Source organism: Pseudophryne corroboree, assembly GCF_028390025.1.
Source record: "Pseudophryne corroboree isolate aPseCor3 chromosome 3 unlocalized genomic scaffold, aPseCor3.hap2 SUPER_3_unloc_2, whole genome shotgun sequence".
NCBI classification, from domain to species: Eukaryota; Metazoa; Chordata; class Amphibia; order Anura; family Myobatrachidae; genus Pseudophryne; species Pseudophryne corroboree.
Genome location: NW_026967508.1, coordinates 5,261,789 through 5,283,266, shown reverse-complemented (window position 1 = coordinate 5,283,266; position 21,478 = coordinate 5,261,789). Strand labels below are relative to the sequence as shown.

The 21,478-nt window shown below is 48.0% G+C and overlaps 1 protein-coding gene across 1 annotated transcript in view; it reads right to left on the bottom strand.

Moving 5' to 3' along the window:
* Window positions 1-21,013, bottom strand: part of LOC134983631 (zinc finger protein 436-like) — a 174,638-nt gene extending 153,625 nt beyond the window's left edge. Inside the window, exon 1 of the mRNA XM_063949307.1 lies at window positions 20,996-21,013. The gene's annotated coding sequence lies outside the window, so the exon portion shown is untranslated. The remainder of the gene's footprint in view (window positions 1-20,995) is intronic.
* Window positions 21,014-21,478: the final 465 nt, after the last annotated feature.

The following is a 21,478-nucleotide window of genomic DNA, read 5'->3' as shown; positions in this document are numbered from 1 at the left end:
GTGCAGGAGCGTCTCGCCGGCGGGGCCACAGAGGGGAGAACGTGGATTTCCCAGCCGTATCTTTGGAAATCCACGCATCCAACTCAACCCCAAAGAGCCATTCCCACCGAAAAGAGGAGGGAATTCACACTGCGTTTTGATTCTGCATCCGCAATCCAATGACGCAACCACAAAGCCCTGCACGCCGACATTGCCATGGCAGAAGTACTAGCATTAATATTTCCCATCTCCTTGAGCGAGTTACACAGGACGCGTGTAGTGTCCTGAATGTGCTTGTGGAGAGTCACCATAGTGACCGGCACATAGCTCTGGAGAGGCCCTCCTGAATCTGAGTAACCCACATATGAATGACATGGGTCATCCAGCTATGACCGGCCTCTGTGATACACCTGCTGCCACGTAAATAGATTTTAGCGTAGTCTGTATTTTCCGGTTCCCAGGACCCTCTCCCACAGCCCCTTCACTGATTTGTGAAGATTGGCTGCATTGTTCACAAAGAAACAGAATCAGATGACAATAGAGAGAATCTGGTGTGGCATACACTGCATAGTTTGTGTTTACCCAAGATTCACAGTAAGCACAGTAGAGGGGAGGAGCCAGCACACCCAGTGAAGAAATTTAAAGTGCATTGGCTCTTTTGGACCCCGTCTATACCCCATCGTACTAGATTCCCCAATATCCCTTATGGATGCTAGAGAAAGAGTGGAGATGTGGACCACGAGAAAAGTTGCCCCTAGCAACCAATCAGCTTTGAGGTAGCATTTATATAGCATCACATATATATGTATAACATACATTAGTGCTGGTATACGACTTGTCTCAGACGCAAATCAGAAAAGTATTTCATATACAGATATTATTACTCTTATTGCAAAGGGAGGACAATATGTAATGTCAGGAGGATCTTGGGATATGTGACACCACATCTCTTTCCACTATTCAGAGAATGAATGGCTACAATGTTTCAAAGGTCAGAAAGATGTCACACCTAGTGTTGTATACCAAACACCAGAGAGTGTGGGGAGGAGACTGGTCAGATCTCTGGGCTGGTAACACACAGTGACATGATGTGAGGAGGAGAGCAGGAGTATAATAGGGGCTGATGGCTCCTGATGTACGAGATACACCAGAGAGTGTGGGGAGGAGACTGGTCAGATCTCTGGCTGGTAACACACAGTGACATGATGTGAGGAGGAGAGCAGGAGTAGAATAGGTTCTGATGGCTCCGGATGTATGACATACACCAGAGAGTGTGTGGAGGAGACTGGTCAGATCTCTGGGCTGGTAACACACAGTGACATGATGTGAGGAGGAGAGCAGGAGTATAATAGGTTCTGATGGCTCCTGATGTATGAGATACACCAGAGAGAGTGTAGGGAGGAGACTGGTCAGATCTCTGGGCTGGTAACACACAGTGACATGATGTGAGGAGGAGAGCAGGAGTATAATAGGGGCTGATGGCTCCTGATGTATGAGATACACCAGAGAGTATGGGGAGGAGACTGGTCATATCTCTAGGCTGGTAACACACAGTGACATGATGTGAGGAGGAGAGCAGGAGTATAATAGGGGCTGATGGCTCCTGATGTATGAGATACACCAGAGAGTGTGGGGAGGAGACTGGTCAGATCTCTAGGCTGGTAACACACAGTGACATGATGTGAAGAGGAGAGCAGGAGTATAATAGGGGCTGATGGCTCCTGATGTATGAGATACACCAGAGTGTGGGGAGGAGACTGGTCAGATCTCTGGGCTGGTAACACACAGTGACATGATGTGAGGGGGAGAGCAGGAGTATAATAGGGGCTGATGGCTCCTGACTCCTCCAATGGGCAGATACTTTGCCCTTATTAGTCTGTACTAACAGTAGGTGGTGGAGAATAACAGATTGCTGTAGTGACTGAACAAGGAGAATATGTGATTATTACTCACCTGTGCTGATATCTGTAGGGATTTCCTCCTCCTTACACTGCTGATGACCCATCACATGCGTCTGCTCTTCTACTTTTATATCTTCTACTTTAACATCAATAAGATCTTCACCCTAAATAACATAAAAATATCAGTGTTCAATATTCAAACACCTTCAGTACAGATCCTTAAGTGTATATTCATCTGTATTTCAGTATTGTGTGAGACCCTACCCGTCTCTCCTGTGGGACACTGTGATTCTCCTCTGCATGGTCCTGGGAATAAAGAGGACCTGGGGTATTCCTGTTACTGGACCCATCTGTAGGAGACGCACAGTGACTGAGTACACTGTATATATGTGATTATCAGATGATGTGTATCTAGGTGGTCCCATAGCTGCTCTCTCCATTACACTACACGACAGTCTCCTCTTACCCAGTGATGTGAGGGGCTGGTGATTCTCCATCGTCACGTCCTTGTACAGACCCCTGTGTTCCTCTATCTACTCCCACTCCTCCATGGAGAAATAGACAGTGACATCCTCACACCTTATAGGAACCTGACACACACAATGATACAGTCATCACCCAGACACATTCCCCGGTGTTACTGTATAATGTCCCATTCCCAGCAGTCACCTCTCCAGTCATCACCCAGATACATCCCTTGGTGTTACTGTATAATGTCCCATTCCCAGCAGTCACCTCTCCAGTCATCACCCAGACACATCCCCTGGTGTTACTGTATAATGTCACATTCCCAGCAGTCACCTCTCCAGTCACATCCCCTGGTGATACTGTATAATGTCCCATTCCCAGCAGTCACCTCTCCAGTCATCACCCAGACACATCCCCTGGTGTTACTGTATAATGCCCCATTCCCAGCAGTCACCACTCCGGTCATCACCCAGACACATCCCCTGGTGTTACTGTATAAAGTCCCATTCCCAGCAGTCACCTCTCCAGTCATCACCCAGATACATCCCTTGGTGTTACTGTATAATGTCACATTCCCAGCAGTCACCTCTCCAGTCATCACCCAGACACATCCCCTGGTGTTACTGTATAATGTCCCATTCCCAGCAGTCACCTCTCCAGTCATCACCCAGACACATCCCCTGATGTTACTGTATAATGTCCCATTCCCAGCAGTCACCTCTCCAGTCATCACCCAGACACATCCCCTGGTGTTACTGTATAATGTCCCATTCCCAGCAGTCACCTCTCCAGTCATCACCCAGACACATCCCCTGGTGTTACTGTATAAAGTCCCATTCCCAGCAGTCACCTCTCCAGTCAGCAGCTGAATGATCTTGTTGGTGAGATCCAGGATCTTCTGGTGATTGTGCCTCTCATGTATCAGTGAGTGAGGTGGAGGCACTGTGACGGGGCTCTGGGTCCTCCCCAGTCCTGACACACGGTGATGGCTGCTGGGTGTCTCACACTCTCCAGATGTTCCCTTCACTACTGTGTGATCCTGTGTACAACATTCATTAAATTCTACCATGTGAACAGTAGATGCTTACATACATGTACCGTGTCATTAATACTAATAAAACCTGCTGCATTAGAAGAAAGCAAAATCTGCATATTGGGCTGATATATCAGATAGTAAGGAGTAAATTGATTTTGCACATTCTGGTCAGTTCAGGGTCATTAACAAAACTTAAAATATTAAAAGAATATTCATATAAAGTTTGATTGGAGAAATAAATAATGAAAACATCACATATAAAAATAATCTATAATCGCCTCCTTCACTATTTTATCACCAATGTCCTATATAATCTACAGGCCTCTGCTGTCATGTATGAGACAAGAGGACATGACATTCCCAGAATCTCTCACCTCTCCAGTCAGCAGACAGATGATGTCCAGGAAGAGATTTATTATCCTCTCTGTCATATCCATCTTCAATGCCTGGTGATTCTCCATCATCACGTCCTTGTACAGACCCCTGTGTTCCTCTATATACTCCCACTCCTCCATGGAGAGATAGACAGTGACATCCTCACACCTTATAGGAACCTGACACACACAATGATACAGTCATCACCCAGACACATCCCCTGATGTTACTGTATAATGTACCATTCCCAGCAGTCACCTCTCCAGTCATCACCCAGACACATCCCCTGGTGTTACTGTATAATGCCCCATTCCCAGCAGTCACCTCTCCAGTCATCACCCAGACACATCCCCTGGTGTTACTGTATAATGCCCCATTCCCAGCAGTCACCTCTCCAGTCATCACCCAGACACATCCCCTGGTGTTACTGTATAATGCCCCATTCCCAGCAGTCACCTCTCCAGTCATCACCCAGACACATCCCCTGGTGTTACTGTATAATGTCACATTCCCAGCAGTCACCTCTCCAGTCACATCCCCTGGTGATACTGTATAATGTCCCATTCCCAGCAGTCACCTCTCCAGTCATCACCCAGACACATCCCCTGGTGTTACTCTATAATGCCCCATTCCCAGCAGTCACCTCTCCAGTCATCACCCAGACACATCCCCTGGTGTTACTGTATAATGTCACATTCCCAGCAGTCACCTCTCCAGTCACATCCCCTGGTGATACTGTATAATGTCCCATTCCCAGCAGTCACCTCTCCAGTCATCACCCAGACACATCCCCTGGTGTTACTGTATAAAGTCCCATTCCCAGCAGTCACCTCTCCAGTCATCACCCAGACACATCCCCTGGTGTTACTGTATAATGTCACATTCCCAGCAGTCACCTCTCCAGTCACATCCCCTGGTGATACTGTATAATGTCCCATTCCCAGCAGTCACCTCTCCAGTCATCACCCAGACACATCCCCTGGTGTTACTGTATAATGCCCCATTCCCAGCAGTCACCTCTCCAGTCATCACCCAGACACATCCCCTGGTGTTACTGTATAAAGTCCCATTCCCAGCAGTCACCTCTCCAGTCAGCAGCTGAATGATCTTGTTGGCGAGTTCTAGTATCTTCTGGTCACTGTGCCTCTCATGTGTCAGTGAGCGAGGTGGAGGCACCGTGATGGGGCTCTGGGTCCTGCTCAGTCCTCCTGACACACAAGGATGGCTACTGGGTGTCCCACACTTCCCAGATGTCTTCCTCATTACTGTGTAATCCTATGTATTGAGAGAGCCATCAATAAAACTGAATGGAAAACGACATCTATATCTCATGCCTAAAGCTGGCGTCATTATAACCAACAGTATGTTAAAAGTAAAACCTGGTAAAAGAATGCAAAAGGACCATGTCACCGCTCTCCACAACTGCTCCAGTGGGGTACCATGGCAAACCAGCCAAGAGGCCACGACCATACAAGTCGAATGAGCCCAGAGGGACGTCGGACAGGCGCATCGGGAGATAGATATGCCTGACGAATAGTGGCAGTAATCCACTGAGCAATAGTTACTTTGGAGGCTAGTCAGCCACAATTGGGAGCTACCACAAGGATCAAAAGTAAAAATTGAAAGCAAGATCTCTTGGTTCAAATGGAAAGCACCTTAGGTAAAAAGAGGTCTTCGTCCGTAACACCACCCTATCAGAATTAAGGATAAGTAAGGGAGGCTTAGAAGACAGGGCCACCAATTCCAATATCCTCACAGAAAAGGCAATACCTAGGAGGAAAACCACCTTCAAGGGAAAGTAGCAGAATTTCACCATCTCAAGAGGCTCAAAAATGAGGTGAAGAGTCTCCATAACTAAAATTTAAATTCCATGAAGGGATAGGAAGAATGTATGACGGGAGTATATGAAGGACCTCTTAAAGGAAAGCTTGCACAGCCGGAATGAGTCATCTTTGGAAAAGGACTGAAAGTGCAGACACTTGTCACTGTCACTCTCCCTCACCTCCCCAGTTATGTCCCTGTGTTAGACACTCCCAGATCTCACCTCCCCAGTCAGGTCCCTGTGTTAGTAATACGAATATGAGTGATGTCACTGTGACACTCCCGGGATGAGCATTTGTATTCACACTGAAAGTATGACGCTTATCCTGGACAATGCGGCAATAATTCAGTGAGACGCCCTGTCATGGAGCGCTATTAACAGCTTGTCCACACTGAAATAATCAGTAACAATTAAAGTGGGCACAATTCTACTGTGACAAAATACAACATGGATACATTTGTATATAAATTGGCTTGTGTGGGCAACATAGTGTAGAGTTCAGAGAACAGAGGATTGTTGAACCATATCTGCGCAGCTAACTCTAATCAATTGATATCTTCATAAGTTTATGAGCAGTTGTATCCACACTGACAGCACGAGATTGATACTAAGAATCTGCCTTCTTGGGACAGTCATTATTAAAAATTAAGACTGCAAGAGAACTGATTTATATACATCCTAATTAACTTTGTATGTGAACACAAAGGCTGATATTACAGCGAATAATAGAGTTTAAATATATTAATTTTGTGACTGACAGTATAGTTATCGACATTTTGAATCACAAATGAAGTAAATATCAGGAGTGTTCATTGACATCCCGGTACTATATATTTTAATTCTTTTTTCTTTTCTTTATATCTATCTTTTAATATTTCACCTTTTTAGCTTCAATAGATGGGGATTTATTAATTGCATATATCTAATAAAAGTTATGTTTTATAATTGACCATTACATTAGAGTGTTGTTTTAGGTGGGGAATAATTAATCAATTCATAATCTAACTATATATATATATATATATATATATATATATATATATATATATATTGTGAATGGTCGTGGTGACTGAGGCCACGGACCATGGACCCCCTCACCACAGAAGCAGGCGGCACTCCACGGATTTGATGGTGAAAAAATTTTTTATGAAGCAAAATACATGACAAGTCCAACGTTTCAACACCGCAATGGGTATTTTTGTCAAGGACACATGGTTTGCACCATGTGTCCTTGACAAAAACACCCATCGCGGTGTTGAAACGTTGGACTTGTCATGTATTTTGCTTCATAAAAAATTTTTTCACCATCAAATCCGTGGAGTGCCGCCTGCTTCTGTGGTGAGGGGGTCCATGGTCCGTGGCCTCAGTCACCACGAACATTCACACCGTGTATGCATCTGAGGAGGGCACCCTGGTCTGTATCCACGTTGCTCCTGAGTGCCAACTATTTCTACTATATATATATATATTTATTTATTAATTAAAGATATATTTGATATTGATTGCGAAACTCTAATCGCCGTTGAGCACAATAATGCTACCACCTTTCCTCTGGTAGCACGCCCCCATACATGGCTACAATTTCTTTTGGGTTGACATTGTGAATGGGATGTAACCGTCGAATTAAACTTGCGCGGGAACGTTTGTCTGTCTGCCCCTCACCTTTCCTGTCAGCAGCTGGATGATCTCCACAGAGAGGTTTAATATCCTTTCAGTCACACGACTCCTGTCCTTGTCCATCCTCCGTGACATCATTTACGTGACTTCTAGTAAAAGGTCTCCGGTTCCTCACAGCTAAATGGTCTAAGAATAAATGTAATAATTAAAATAAATATCAGAGAGAGTTTACAAGTACCATAGTCATACAGCAACTCTGTATTACTGTCTGCATAATTCATTCTTCTAGTCTCACACATTAGAATTCCTTATAGAGCTCTGGGGAAGAATCATTCAGGATTACGGTCTGAATACGGACACAGACCAGTCTGATACTTAATTCCAAATTGGAACTTAAAAAAAAAAAAATCCCATCCCTTTGACCTACTCGCAGTCATCCGCATTGTCAGATCTGGAGCTGCGACTCCCTCCCGTCATAGCTGCCTGAGATGAGACTGGAGTGCGGCCGGAGGTGTTACTTCCCTGACAGTGCAGAAAACACTAATGATCGCAGCACAATGGAAATGTATTGAAGTTAATGGCCGGACTGTGCAGCTAATGAGGCCCCAGGTGGCATCCGGCATCTGACCTGCTCCATGAAACAGACGCAAACATGAAAATAAAATCTTATTGCCAAACATATAGATAAAAGTGCCCATCCCCAATTGTTCATCCCAGAGACAATGTGGCGTGTAAAGTGTGCTGATAAGCACTGCTCCTGCTGTGTTCATATATACGGATAAATGGGGGCGCTATTCCCATTTGCCACCAATTGGGCGCCATCATTAGCAGCTTCACATGACCCGGTTCCCATCACTCTGGGGGCGTGTCCAGCGTTCCCCGAGCTGCTGAGCTGCCACCGGACGCTTCCAGCACTGTTTAGGTGACGTGCACATTTCCTCCCCCAACCATCCCTCTCCGCAGGATGCTGGGGTTAGTAGGTTGGATGGTGGAGTAGTGCCCGAGAAGAGGGAAGAGGAGAGGGGGGAGGCAATTGGCTGGAAAGTGTCGACCTTTTGGCTGTTGACCCTTTGACCCGAATGGCCTTTTGACCTAAGTACACCAGAGTACATTGCATCCGGGAAGTATTCACAGCGCTTCACTTTTTCCACCTTTTGTTATGTTACAGCCTTATTCCAAAATTGAACAAATTCTTTTCTCTCGAAATTCTACACAATACCCCATAATGACAACATGAAAAAAGTTTGAGATTTTTGCAAATTTATTACAAATAAAAAACTAAGAAATCACATGTACATAAGTATTCACAGCCTTTGCCATGAAGCTCAAAAAGGAGATTTATGGTAGACTTAACATTGTTAAAGCTCTTTCTGCGAGGTACACTGGATTCCACAGGGAAAACATCGGGTGTAGAGTGGACCCAGAGAAGCACCAACAAGCTAAAGCTTTAGGCTGTCCCAGGAAGTATTGGGGGGGGGAGGGGGGGGGGGGGGACTCCTCTATAACCCCACCTCCAGGCACTGTGAGCTCAGTTTTATTAACCAGTCCAATGCAGGAGAAGGTAAAAGAAAAGGTAGATGTTAGTCACACGACAGGAGAAGGTACCAGCAGCTAATGCCATACAAACCCATAGAAGCTAGGTGCGTCAGGGTGGTCGCCCAGTGGAACCCAGTGTACCTCACAGAAAGATTTAACAATGGTTAGTCTACCATAAATCCCCTTTTCTGCAGCAGGGAACACTGTGTTCCACAGGGAAAACGTCGGGTGATATCCTAAAGCAGTTCCTCAAGGGAGGGGACGCGCCTTAGCGGGTATGAGAACCCGGCGTCCAAAGGAAGCATCCTGGGAGGCGGAAGTATCAAAGGCATAGAACCTTATGAACGTGTTCACTGAGGACCACGTAGCCACCTTGCACAATTGTTCCGTGGATGTGCCACGGTGTTCCGCCTACGAAGGTCCACCAGACCGAGTAGAATGGGCTTTAATGTCAACAGGAGCTGGGAGTCCAGCATGCGCATACGCTTGTGCAATCACCATTCTAATCCATCTGGCCAAGGTTTGCTTATTCGCAGGCCAGCCACGTTTGTGGGAACCATATACAGGTTGAGTATCCCATATCCAAATATTCCGAAATACGGAATATTCCGAAATACGGACTTTTTTGAGTGAGAGTGAGATAGTGAAACCTTTGTTTTTTGATGGCTCAATGTACACAAACTTTGTTTAATACACAAAGTTATTAATAATATTGTATTAAATTACCTTCAGGCTGTGTGTATAAGGTGTATAAGAAACATAAATGAATTGTGTGAATGTAGACACACTTTGTTTAATGCACAAAGTAATAAAAAATATTGGCTAAAATGACCTTCAGGCTGTGTGTATAAGGTGTATATATAACATAAATGTATTCTGTGCTTAGACTTAGGTCCCATCACCTTGATATCTCATTATGGTATGCAATTATTCCAAAATACGGAAAAATCCGATATCCAAAATACCTCTGGTCCCAAGCATTTTGGATAAGGGATACTCAACCTGTAGTACGAAAAGGTTATCTGACCTCCTAATAGAGGCAGTCCTCTCTACATAAACACGGACAGCCCTTACCACATCCGTAGACCGCTCTTTGGGAGATAAGTCAGAAGAGATAAAGGCCGGAACAACAAGCTCTTGGTTAAGGTGATATGATGACACCACCTTAGGTAAATAACCAGGGAGAGTTCTAAGAACTACCCGGTTATGATGAAATATCAGACAGGTGCTTTGTCCTGTCGTCCACCCTAAGTCCAACACCCTTCTAGCAGAGCCAAAAGCCAGTAGAAACAGGACCTTGGTCGTGAGCCATTTTAGGTCCACCATCTCAAGAGGTTCAAATGGAGACTCTTGCAGGGCTTTCAGAACAATAGACAGATCCCATGGAGCCACAGAAGGGACAATGGGAGGCTGAATTCTTAACACACCCTGAGTGAATGTATGAACTTCAGGAATAGATGCAATCTTTTTCTGAAACCAAACAGTGTTAGGGTCTCCTGCCCTGTGCTGCCACGTCGTCAAGGCAACCGGGAGACAAATGCTAGCAGAGTAACCTGAGCGCAGCTGATACTCCGGTTCGGGTCTTTTGCTGTGCAGTGGTTACAGGCTCTGTGCACGGCAGGGGATCCGGTGCTGGTTTTTGTGCTCACAGTCTGTGAGGTCTGAGTGGGGCGTGGACAGCACCTGCTATATAAGGCCTCTTCTCAGGTTAAGCAGATGCTGAATCTTTGTTGGTTAGTCAGTTCCTGAAAGTTAGCCAGTACTGTGTAGCTTTGTATTTGTTGTTGCTTACTGCAAATAGGCCTGGGGATTTGGTACTACACTCTGCCAATCCAGACCTAGCAGTAAGACTGGAGTCAGTCGTTTAACTTGCTGGGGTTCTTTTGCTACTCTGTGAACTTAGCAAGTTTGCGGCTGTATTCTCAGATTTGCCTGCTTAAATCCTGTCTCACTGTGCAAGGTGTTCAGGTGTCAGTTTAGTGGCAGTAAGCTGAACCTGTGCACTGCAAGTGAGGATTAGGATTGTGGAGACTCTCCTTGTGTCTATCATTCCATCTCTGACCAAGGAGTTTACTGCCACACCCGTTGGTAACCCTTTAGGGTTTTGCTGTTGCCCTTAGCAACAGCATTTCGGGTTCTCTACGTATTAAAACACAACATCTTGCTTTTTCCATCTGAGCATTACTAATACTAGGGAGACACCCAGTTTTTTAGCCTCTGGGCTTCTCTGTTCACTTTGTGTTTATTTTGTTACCCTATCACCTTCTGTGTACGTAATGTCATATTCCCCAGTCTGTCTGTGAGTTCATTTGTTTTGCATCCCTATCCGTTCAAACACCAGTACATTCCTGCAGGCACTGGTGTGCATAACAGCTCAGACACCAGTACATTCCTGCAGGCACTGGTGTGCATAACAAACAGACAACAAGGTAGATAAATGAACCTTGAGGGAGGCCAGATGAAGGCCTAAACCCAGGTCTTGTTGTAGAAAAGCCAAGATTCTAGAAGTTTTGAATCTGTAGGCATCAAAATTCTTATCAGCACACCAGGTGAAGTAAGAATTCCAAAATATAAAAAGTACTAAATTGCGCTATGAACGGGATTTTTTTAGCAGCTCAGTTCAAGGTTTTCATATAGTGTAAAAGTAAAAAAGCGCTTGATATGTGTAAATATGTGTATGCGCAAAACCTGTGAAAAAAGAAAGATTAGTAAAAAATGTTTACAGCCCTTTTTGGACTATTTGGGACTGGATTGCAGTTCAGCCAAAAAGAAGATCAGGATAACTATCTACCCCTATCTAAATAATTAGTCCGTAAGTTGTAAATGACTGATATTTATATTAGGAGTATCTTAACCCTGTTCGTTCTTGCTTCTTAGCAGCGGTCCCGACACCCATGGTACAAGGTGTTGTTGTTAGGTAGGCGGCTGATGTCTAGCCGCTCTTTGATCAGCGGCTGGCGGACTTGATTGGCGGCTAGCTGGCTGCTAGTTCCCCGTCCAAGCGGCTGGCGGCTTTAATTAGCGGCTAGCTGGCTGCTAGTTCCCCGTCCAAGCGGCTGGCGGCTTTAATTAGCGGCTGGCTGGCTGCTGGTTCCCCGTCCGTGTTCCACAGTCTGATTTTGCAAATTCGGTGCACAGTAGGGGTTCCTTAGTGTATAATCCAACGCGTTTCAGGCATAAGCCCTTCATCTAGGATAACTGATGGACTTCCTCAATCCCTTTTTATAGGATAAAAAAACTTTATTAAAAAACGGAAATTCAATTAAAACAGGCGGTTACCATGTGTCCTGATTTTTTGTTAGGAGTGAAAAAGCAGAAAGCTGTCCATAAAATTACTTTTTTCTTTCGATGTTTATATGGTTTTGCGCAATTCTAATAAGGTGATATGTATATAATATATTTATACTAATTTATAAAAAGGCATTAAGTTCTAGGTCAATGTTTAAACCCTTGGGAGTTAACGTATCCATGAAATAAATCCATTTGGTTTCTTTTTGTCTCAAAATTTGTGAAATGTCGCCTCCTCTCCAATTATTTTCCACCCTTTGTATGCCCATAAATTTAAACTTTGAAGCATCTTTATTATGACAGTCTAAAAAATGTTTGGACACACTGTGGGTCTCCAAGCCTTTTTTAGTATTTAGTATGTGCTCAGATATGCGAATCTTCAATTTTCTTTTAGTCTGTCCTATGTATTGGTGTCCACAAGGGCACTCTAACATGTAGATTACCTTTTCGGTGTCACAAGTAATTCTACCTTTTACATCAAATTCTTTTTTTGTGACATTGGATTTGAATTTCTTTATGGGCTGTACTGATGTTTGCTTGGTTGTCTTACATGCTACACATTTTAAGCAAAAGAAACTTCCCTGATTTTCCTTTAATTTGTTATCTTCAGATGGTAAATAACTTCTAACCAGACTCTGTTTTAGATTCTGTGCCTTTTTATATATGATCTGTGGTTTATCTTTGATCAGTGGTTTTAACTTGGTATCCAGTTGTAAAATATCTCCACGTTCCTGCATCCGGAGATCCACCTTGACGCAGAGAGAGGTCAGTTCGTCCAACGAATCCGGGAGTTCCCTAGTGACCAGCTCATCCTTCAGGCGATCAGAGAGACCGTTCCAGAAAGCAGCTCTCAGGGCGTCATTATTCCAGCGAAGTTCAGAAGCAATGGTCTGAAAATGAACCACGTACTGGCCCACGGATCGGGAGCCCTGACGGATGCGTAGCAAGTCAGAAGAGGCCGTGGTCATCCTGCCGGGCTCTTCGGAAGGACGTGATGAACTCAGTGTAATTGGAAACCAATGAATCAGATCGTTCCCATAGTGGAGACACCCAATCCAATGCAGAACCTTCAAGCAAAGAAATAATATATGCCACCTTGGACCTGTCTGTGGGAAAATTATGTGCGAGTAGCTCGAAATGAACTTCGCATTGGTTTAAGAAACCTCGACAATTTTTGGGATTCCCATTATAATGGGAAGGGGTAGAGAGTTGAAGGTGCGGACTGATACCAGCCAATGGTTGAACATTGCTGGGGGCGGCAACTGGTGCGGCTACGGGAATCAGGGCCGGAATTACAGAAGCTAAGGATGCTTGAATCTGATCCAGACGACCGGACAACTCCTGGAGGTACTGCATCACTTAGCCCTGTGCTGCTTCCTGACTTTGCACGCGGGAAGCCAAGTTCTGGATGGCACTTCAGTCCGTGTTCCGATCCCCCGGGTCCATGAGGCCTGAGTATACTATCACTGACCTGGTTTGGAGGTGTTGTGGACTCGGGGTTTCTTCCGTTGACCGGGAAGAGGAACCGCAACTGGGACGCAGCAGAGACGGCCGAATATAGGTTTTCCTCATGCAGGATTTGGTCGGCAGACAGGAGGCACGTGTGGACGCTGGAGGTCTCCTGAAAGACAGAACTTGAAAAGGCGTTGATGAATCGGTGAAGAGTATCAGATGCTGGAGACACCAACCGCGCTTGAGAGCACTGGGTGCTTGGAGGCACCGAGGTGCTTGTAGGCGCTGAAGTGCTTGGAGGCACGGAGGTGCTTGGAGGCACGGAGGTCACAGCTTCTGTAGCAGAATAGATGATACTCAGACGCCGGAGCTCTGCCCGGCGTCCGAATTTGAACTTCCCGCCAGCGTCTGATTGGAGAAGCGCTTGATGACGTCACCCGCACCTTCAGTGAACGCCGGGCGTACCCGTGACGTTCACACTATGAGCGCTGGACGGAGCGCCGGGAGCCGGGGACCGCCAGCGAGGACGGCTGCCCGGAGATCCAGCGCCCCCGGAGAGGCAATTACGGCGGCGGCATGACAGTCTGGGCGTTGAGGAAGTAGAAGAGGACGCTCTGTCGACAGACCCTGCAGGTTTTAGAACCAATGCCGTCTAGGCCACGCTGGAGCGACTAGAATTAGTATTCCTCCTTCTTGCTTGAACTTCCGCAGGACACTCGGCGGGAGTGACACTGGAGGGAACACGTATGGCAGCCGAAAGTTCCATGGAATGGCTAGTGCGTCCACTAACGCTGCTCGAGGATCCCTGTTCCTTGATCCCAAGACCGGAACTTTGTGATTGTGTCGAGACACCATCAGGTCTATGTCTGGTAGGCCCCACCTGTCCACTAGGAGTTGAAAGACTTCCGAATGAAGACTCCACTCTCCAGCATGTACGTTCTGGCGACTGAGGAAGTCCACTTCCCAGTTTAGGACGATCGGTATGAAAACTGACTATATTGCTGGCAGATGGCGTTCCACCCAACAAAGGATCTTTGACACTACCAACATTGCCATGCGGCTTCAAATGCCGCCTTGATGGTTTTTGTATGCCACCGTGGTGGCGTTGTCTGACCGTACTTGAACAGGTTGTTCTGTAGTAGAGGTGGGGCGAGGGTTAACGCATTGAACACCGCCAGCAACTCCAGAATGTTTATCGAAAGGAGTGATTCTTCTCTGGTCCAGCGACCCTGGAAATAGTGTTGCTCCAACACCGCACCCCATCCCCGCAGGCTGGTATCTGTTGTCAACAGGACCCAGTTGGGGATCCAGAAGGGATGACCCCTGGTCAGTTGCTGATCCTGGATCCACTAGGTCAGTGATATCCGAACCTCCGGAGTCAAAGTGATCATGTGAGACCTGATCCGATGAGGTAGGCCATCCCACTTGGAAAGGATTAACCTCTGCAGAGGACGTGAATTAAATGGGGTGTACTCCACCATGTCGAATGTCGACACCATTAGGCCAAGCACTTGCATCACAGAGTGTAACGACACTCTGTAGCAGGTAAGGAAGTATCTTATCCTGTCCTGACGTTTCAGGACTTTCTCCAGAGACAAGAACAGACATTGACTTTGTGTGTCCAGGAGTCCTCCCAGGTGCACCATGCTCTGAGCTGGGACCAGCGAGGATTTCTTCCAATTGATCAGCCACCCGTGGGCTTGTAGGAAGCTTACTATCAGTTGTAGATGACTGAGGAGGACATCGTGGGAGTTTGCCAGGATCAGCAGGGTCATCTAGATATGGCAGGATCCTGATTCCCTGACGACGGAGATGCGCCGTCATTACGGCCATGACCTTGGTGAAAATCTGACGAGCTGTAGCCAGTCCAAATGGCAGAGCCTGGAACTGATAGTGTAAATTGCCAATAGCAAACCGCAGATATTGCTGATGTGACTTGGCAATAGGTATATGCAGGTACACATACTCTCACAAACTTGTTTAGTGATTTGAGGTTAAGGATAGGCCGGAAGGACCAATTCGGGTTCGGTATTAGAAACAGGGTCAAGTCGTTACCACTGCCTCTCTGGGATAGAGGTACCGGCACTACCACTCCTGTATCCAGGAGAGAACTCACAACTTGCTGCAAAGCTTGCGCCTGTAACTGATCCCAGGGGATGACAGTGGCGCAAAAATGGTGAGGGGGGACGCCTCTTAAATGAGACTACATACCCGTGAGAGACAACTTCTCGCACCCATGCGTCTGAAGTGGTCTTTAACCAGACCTGGGTGAACTGCAGAAGTCAGCCTCCCACCCAGGGGGAAGCCCGCCCCGTCAGGTGGCAGGCTTGTCTTGTTTAGACGCAGGCTGACGGGGCGCTCAGGACTGCTTTGTCTTGAGCTAAGTGGTTATGCCTGACCTTTTGCTTTCCCTTGAGGCCGAAAGGAACGAAAAGTGGTACCTTCTGCCTTCTGTGCAGAAGAATTAGTATTTGTGAGGAAGGCAGTCTTAGCAACCGCCAGTTCAGACCCAATTTTATTTAGGTCTTCTCCAACTAAAATGTCTCCCTTAAAAAGGGAGTACCTCCAAAGGTCTTTTTGGAGTTCAGGTCCACCTTCCATGACCTTAAACACAGAATACGGCTAGCCAGGACAGAGGTAGTCGACACCTTGACCGCCAACGCACCCGCCTCAGAGGACGCCTCCTGTAATAGGTGGCGCTGGTAATGTGAGACAGGTATTGTCTGGCACTGACAGATATATCGTCGGGCAGCTCATCCTCTATTGCCTGAACCCATGCTTCAAAACCTTTAGCAGCCCAAGGCGGCAATAGTGGGTCTACGTACAGCACCTTTAAGGGAGCAAATAGGATTTCAGGCATCCCTCCACACACTTATCTTTCGTTTCTTTCAGAGAAGTGACAGTAGTGACAGGCAGAGTGGATGACACCACTAGGCGGGTGACATGAAAATACACCGGCGGTGAATTTTCCCCACTTGTTACATAACTCTGCAGGGGGAGGATAGCGAGTCAAGGCCCGCTTAGAGAGAGAGGGAACTTTTTTTCCCTGGATTAGCCCAGGGTTCCTGCCGGATGTCCACCAAATTGTAAGAATGGAGTAATAGATCTTTAACCACCTTCTGCCTCTTAAACATATCAGTTTTTTTAGTGACAGTAGTGGATTCCTCATCATCATCAGTTTTTTGTAGGACTTGCTTAATAGCAACCACTAGAGCAGGAACATCAATCTGCAGTTCAGAGTCCTTGTCAGAAAAACTGATTCAGTGTCTGACAGGACAGTACCCTCCTCTTCAGATGAAACATCTGAGAGATTCGTGGATTCAGAGGAAGAAGCAGCCCGCTTAGATGACCCAGAGACACGGGAGTGACCTGAGGTAGATTAACCGCAACTGGTTAGACCAGAGGTTCTCAATCTCGGTCCTCGGGAGCCCACACAGTGCATGTTTTGCAGGTAACCCAGCAGGTGCACAGGTGTATTAATTACTCACCGACACATTTTAAAAAGGTCCACAGGTGGAGCTAATTATTTCACTTGCGATTCTGTAAGGAGACCTGCAAAACATGCACTGTGTGGGCCCCCGAGGACCGAGTTTGAGAACCTCTGGGTTAGACAAACCATCCGCTCAAGGCGGATTCATCACAGGGACAATTTGAGGCTGTAATGGCACAGGTGGTCCCATAGGGGGCGTCAAGCTTTCCACTAGAGTACCCAGTAGGTTTGAGAACGTAGCCCAGTATGGCTCCTGATTGGGTACGGACTGACTGAGGAAAGTATGACAGAGTAAACAGACCATCATACACAGATTCCCCGCTCAGGTAAATCTGTGGAGCATACTCTGCACGATGCAGGAGCGCCCCAGATTTCCCGCTCTTTCTGTAAGACATTGTACACAAATGCAACACAGAGCGATTTCGTAAGATGAAACCAGACAGAGTAGAATACCTGCCAATAAATCCGTTAGTATGTGACTGAGTCCCCAGTACACAACACCTGTGATTAATTCTGGTATTATGTGACTGAATACACAGTAGAACACCCGTAAAAGGTAAATACTGTGACGCGGTATATAAATGATCCTGACGCATCTAGTCCTTAGGGAAAGTGAAACCTCACAGCAGATACAGGCACACACAGTCACAGTGACAATGCAGATAATTATCAGTTATGACAATAAAACTGCACTGGACTAGTATACAATACTAATATATATATATATAATTTTTTTTTTTTTTATTAACACAGTACAGTCCTAGACCGGAGGTATTTATCTATATCACAATACTCGTACAATGGGGGTCATTCCGAGTTGATCGCTAGCTGCCGTTCGCAGGCCAGCGATCAGGCTAAAAATCTGCATTTCTGCGCATGTCCAGCAATGCGCACACGCGTCATACGGATACAAAGCCCGTTGTCGTTGTGCACAGGTTCTAGCGATGTTTTCAGTCGCACTGACGGCCGCAAGAAGATTGACAGGAAGGGGGCGTTTCTGGGTGTCAACTGACCGTTTTCAGGGAGTGTTTGCAAAAACGCAGGCGTGGCTGGGCGGGTGTATGACGTGAAATCCGGACACTAATAGGCTGCAGTGATCGCAAGCGCTGAGTAGGTTCAGAGCTACTCAGAAACTGCACAAACTGTTTTTGCAGAGCTCGGCTGCACATGCGTTCGCACTTCTGCTAAGCTAAAATACACTCCCCAGTGGGGGGGGGCGGCACAGAGTTTGCACGGCTGCTAAAACTAGCTAGCGAGCAATCAACTCGGAATGACCCCTAATATATCCTGTATTTGGTACACTTTTTCTTAATGAACGCTGTCTGTACATGTGGAATACTCAAGTGTTTGTAAAGCCACAGCGCTGTATACAGGCGGCTTTACAAGGGAGACCTTGCCCTGCAGTCCTGAAGACCAGCTGCAGCTATTCCTAAGATGACGCCCAGCGTCTCAGTCAGGGAGTGAGGGAGTAGATGGTGCCCTGGGCTGGGGAGGGGCTACACGTCAAGTGCCGGCTCCCCTATGCTGGGCCTCACTGCCTGGTACTACGCAGCCTTACCAACAGGGGCGTTAGAACACCCGACCTGTACTCCTATGTCCTGGTGGATATAGTGGGGTCCCTGTGCGTAACAGCTACGAAGATGGCGTCGCAGTCCATCTCCCTAGACTGCGATCATAGCACGAGTTAGTGGAGGGTCCCATCTGGGGGACCCTCTGATCTCCTCCTTGTAGCAGCCACGCGAACCAGAAGAGCGTCTGCAACCGTGTGCCTAGAACCAGAGAGTATCCGCCGCAAGTACCAACGAACCGAGCCGCGGGAGTATGCGACACCACTTGGGAGGTGACGGAGACGCAGCACTGAATGTCACTCTGATGTAGAGATGTGCCCTGTATCGCAGGGCACATCAGAGCAGCAGCGACAGTTGTTCGGTGCAGGGACCGCGTATTGGTTCCCTGCACCGGACCAGAGGCGGAGACGAGCAGAGCCGCAGCAGCGGCGCTTCAAACTTGGTGGTATTGGCAGCCAATCTGAAGCGCTGGCAGCGGGATTTCAAATCCGGCGCCGTCCACAAGCCAATCACGGCTCGCGGGGCGCCGGCCAATCACGGGTGGGTGCGGCGATCCAATCGGCGCTCACCGCGTAATAGGCCCCGCCCCCAGGGTGTGATGTCAGACGCCGCCGGGAGCAAGAGAAGACGGGAGGCCGCGCTGAAGAACGGCGAAGAGCCGGGCGGTGCTGAAGAGGAGAGTACGCCGCGGGAAGAGCTCCGGTGGCTGCGGAAGAGGCCAGAAGACACCGGGCTCTAGAGAGAAGATGTCAAGCGGCGGCTGGGCGCTGAGAAGAGGCGGCGGGACGGGCCAGCGGTAGAACAGCGCAGCTGAGGACCCGGAGAGGCCACCAGGGGAGGAATGCAGAAGAGCCAACGACACTCCCCCCTGGTGCCTCTCCCACCGTAACAGGTAGGCCCTCGGTGAGGGCACCGGTTAATCCCTTCCTCCCTAGAGCACCAGGGAACGGGCATTAGGCCCGTGGGCACAGTCAGGCCACAGGCCTGTGGCGCTGCAGACAGGCACTAGGCCCATGGGTAATAGCAGGCATTACGCCTGAGCTACATTAGAGGGCATTAGGCCCTAGTTTGCGGCCACTAGGGATATAAGGTGACCCTGGGCATTAGGCCCAGGTCACCCCACGAGCCCAAAGTTAGGCGGGCGCTAGGCCCAAGGGCAAAGTCAGGCCTCTGGCCTGTGGTCAGTAAGGGGGCAGTAGGCCCAAGTAAGTGTACGGGAGGTGGGTAGGCTGTACGGCGCCCACTCCCCAGAGAGCAGGTAGGAATTTAAAAGGACAGCACCATTTAACCTTGTACTGTGATATTGTGTTGTGTGTTGTTACCATGCAGGTTTGCTGATAGTTTGTGTCTAGTTTGTTGCACCACACACACAGAGCTAGTTCGAGGGCTCTGGCGTTATAGTTAGTGTAGCGATGTTACACCAGTATAGAGTTGGGCCCTGCACGGCTGTTGTTTCTTTGCCTCCTTACAGGGACCTGTAAGTGGAGAAGGAGTTTGCAGTGCAAGATTGGCAACGGTGAGAGTAACATCTGTGTCCGTCTATCTGTCCCCTGAACGCCGAAATAGGGTTTTGCTCACGGACGTGAGAACCCCTTTTATCAACTACGCGCGAGTGTGTGTGTGAAAATTGGGTGGCTGAGGCTGTGATGACCTTTCACCCAAACGGTGAAGGACGCCGCCACCTCTGGGGTATCCCCTTTTCCGGTGGAAGAAGGATTGATACCCCCCCTTAAGCTGGTTTACTTTCTCCCCAGTTCGTCCGTCGTCGGCTCCGAGAGGGGATCACCGTGTCCAGATCCAACTGAAGATTTCCAGGTCCGTTGAAGGTTCCGTGACCTGAGGGCGAGAGAGTGCGGCGCCTGGTGAGTAGCGAGTCTACACCTGCACGGCAGCAGGCACTACACCGCAGCGCCACCCTCTTACACCGACATGTAACTGCGCTGCAGCCCTTGAAGTCTTTTTTATTTTTCTTCAGGCAGCCCTTCAGTTAGTGACCGCCCCCAATGCATCCTGGGACAGCCTAAAGCTTTAGTCTGCTGGTGCCTCTCTGGATCAAGATCCCACTCTACACCCCGATGTTTTCCTTGTGGAATACACAGTGTACCCTGCTACAGAAATTAAGCTATAAACATATTCCAAACAGCAGCTGCTGTATACCAGTATGACAATCGCCAAGCCCGATAGCGTGTCTTTCTGCACAGCTGAGGACAGGCGCCGCCCGCCATCAATGGGATTATCGGATAGAACCATCGATGGTATGATGATATGCGAGCGCACCATCGATGGTCACTGCCGAACGCGGCGCGGGACAACTGGCGCCCCCCACCCTAGTCCACCTGCCATCACCCGCGCACCCCACCCGCTCCCCTGTCACTCGCTGCCGCCGCCGAACCCCCCTCCCGCACAACACGACGGCCGCAATAACAAGTTCATGTCCCAGCATGCTGCAGCTGCACCGCTTACCTGCAAGACACCTGTACAGGAACTCCAACTTCCGGCATGCAGCGCGGCGACTTTATATACGGGGAGTGCGGTCACTGAGTCCTCATTACCATACAGGGGCGGGGCCTCTGCTTCACGCTGCTGGGGGCGGGGACTGGTGACGTAATTTCCTCTTGTTCCGCCCCCATTGTATGACTGCCGCAGCAGTCACACTCCTGTATATGTGTCAGTGTCACACGTGACATGTATAGTACACACATAGCAGCAGCAGCAGCATCACTGTAATAGTCATTCTATACCCAGTCTCCCCCTCCCTAATTATACCTGCCCCATCCCTGTGCCCCCTGTATACTGCCCCTCCCCACCCCACTGTCCTGCACCCTACACACCCCTCCTTTTCTGTCTGCCCCCCACATGCCCCCTCCTTTTCTGTCCGTTTCCCACACGCCCCCTCCTCTTCTGTCTACCCCCCAAAGGCCCCCTCCTCTTGTTTGTGCCCCACAC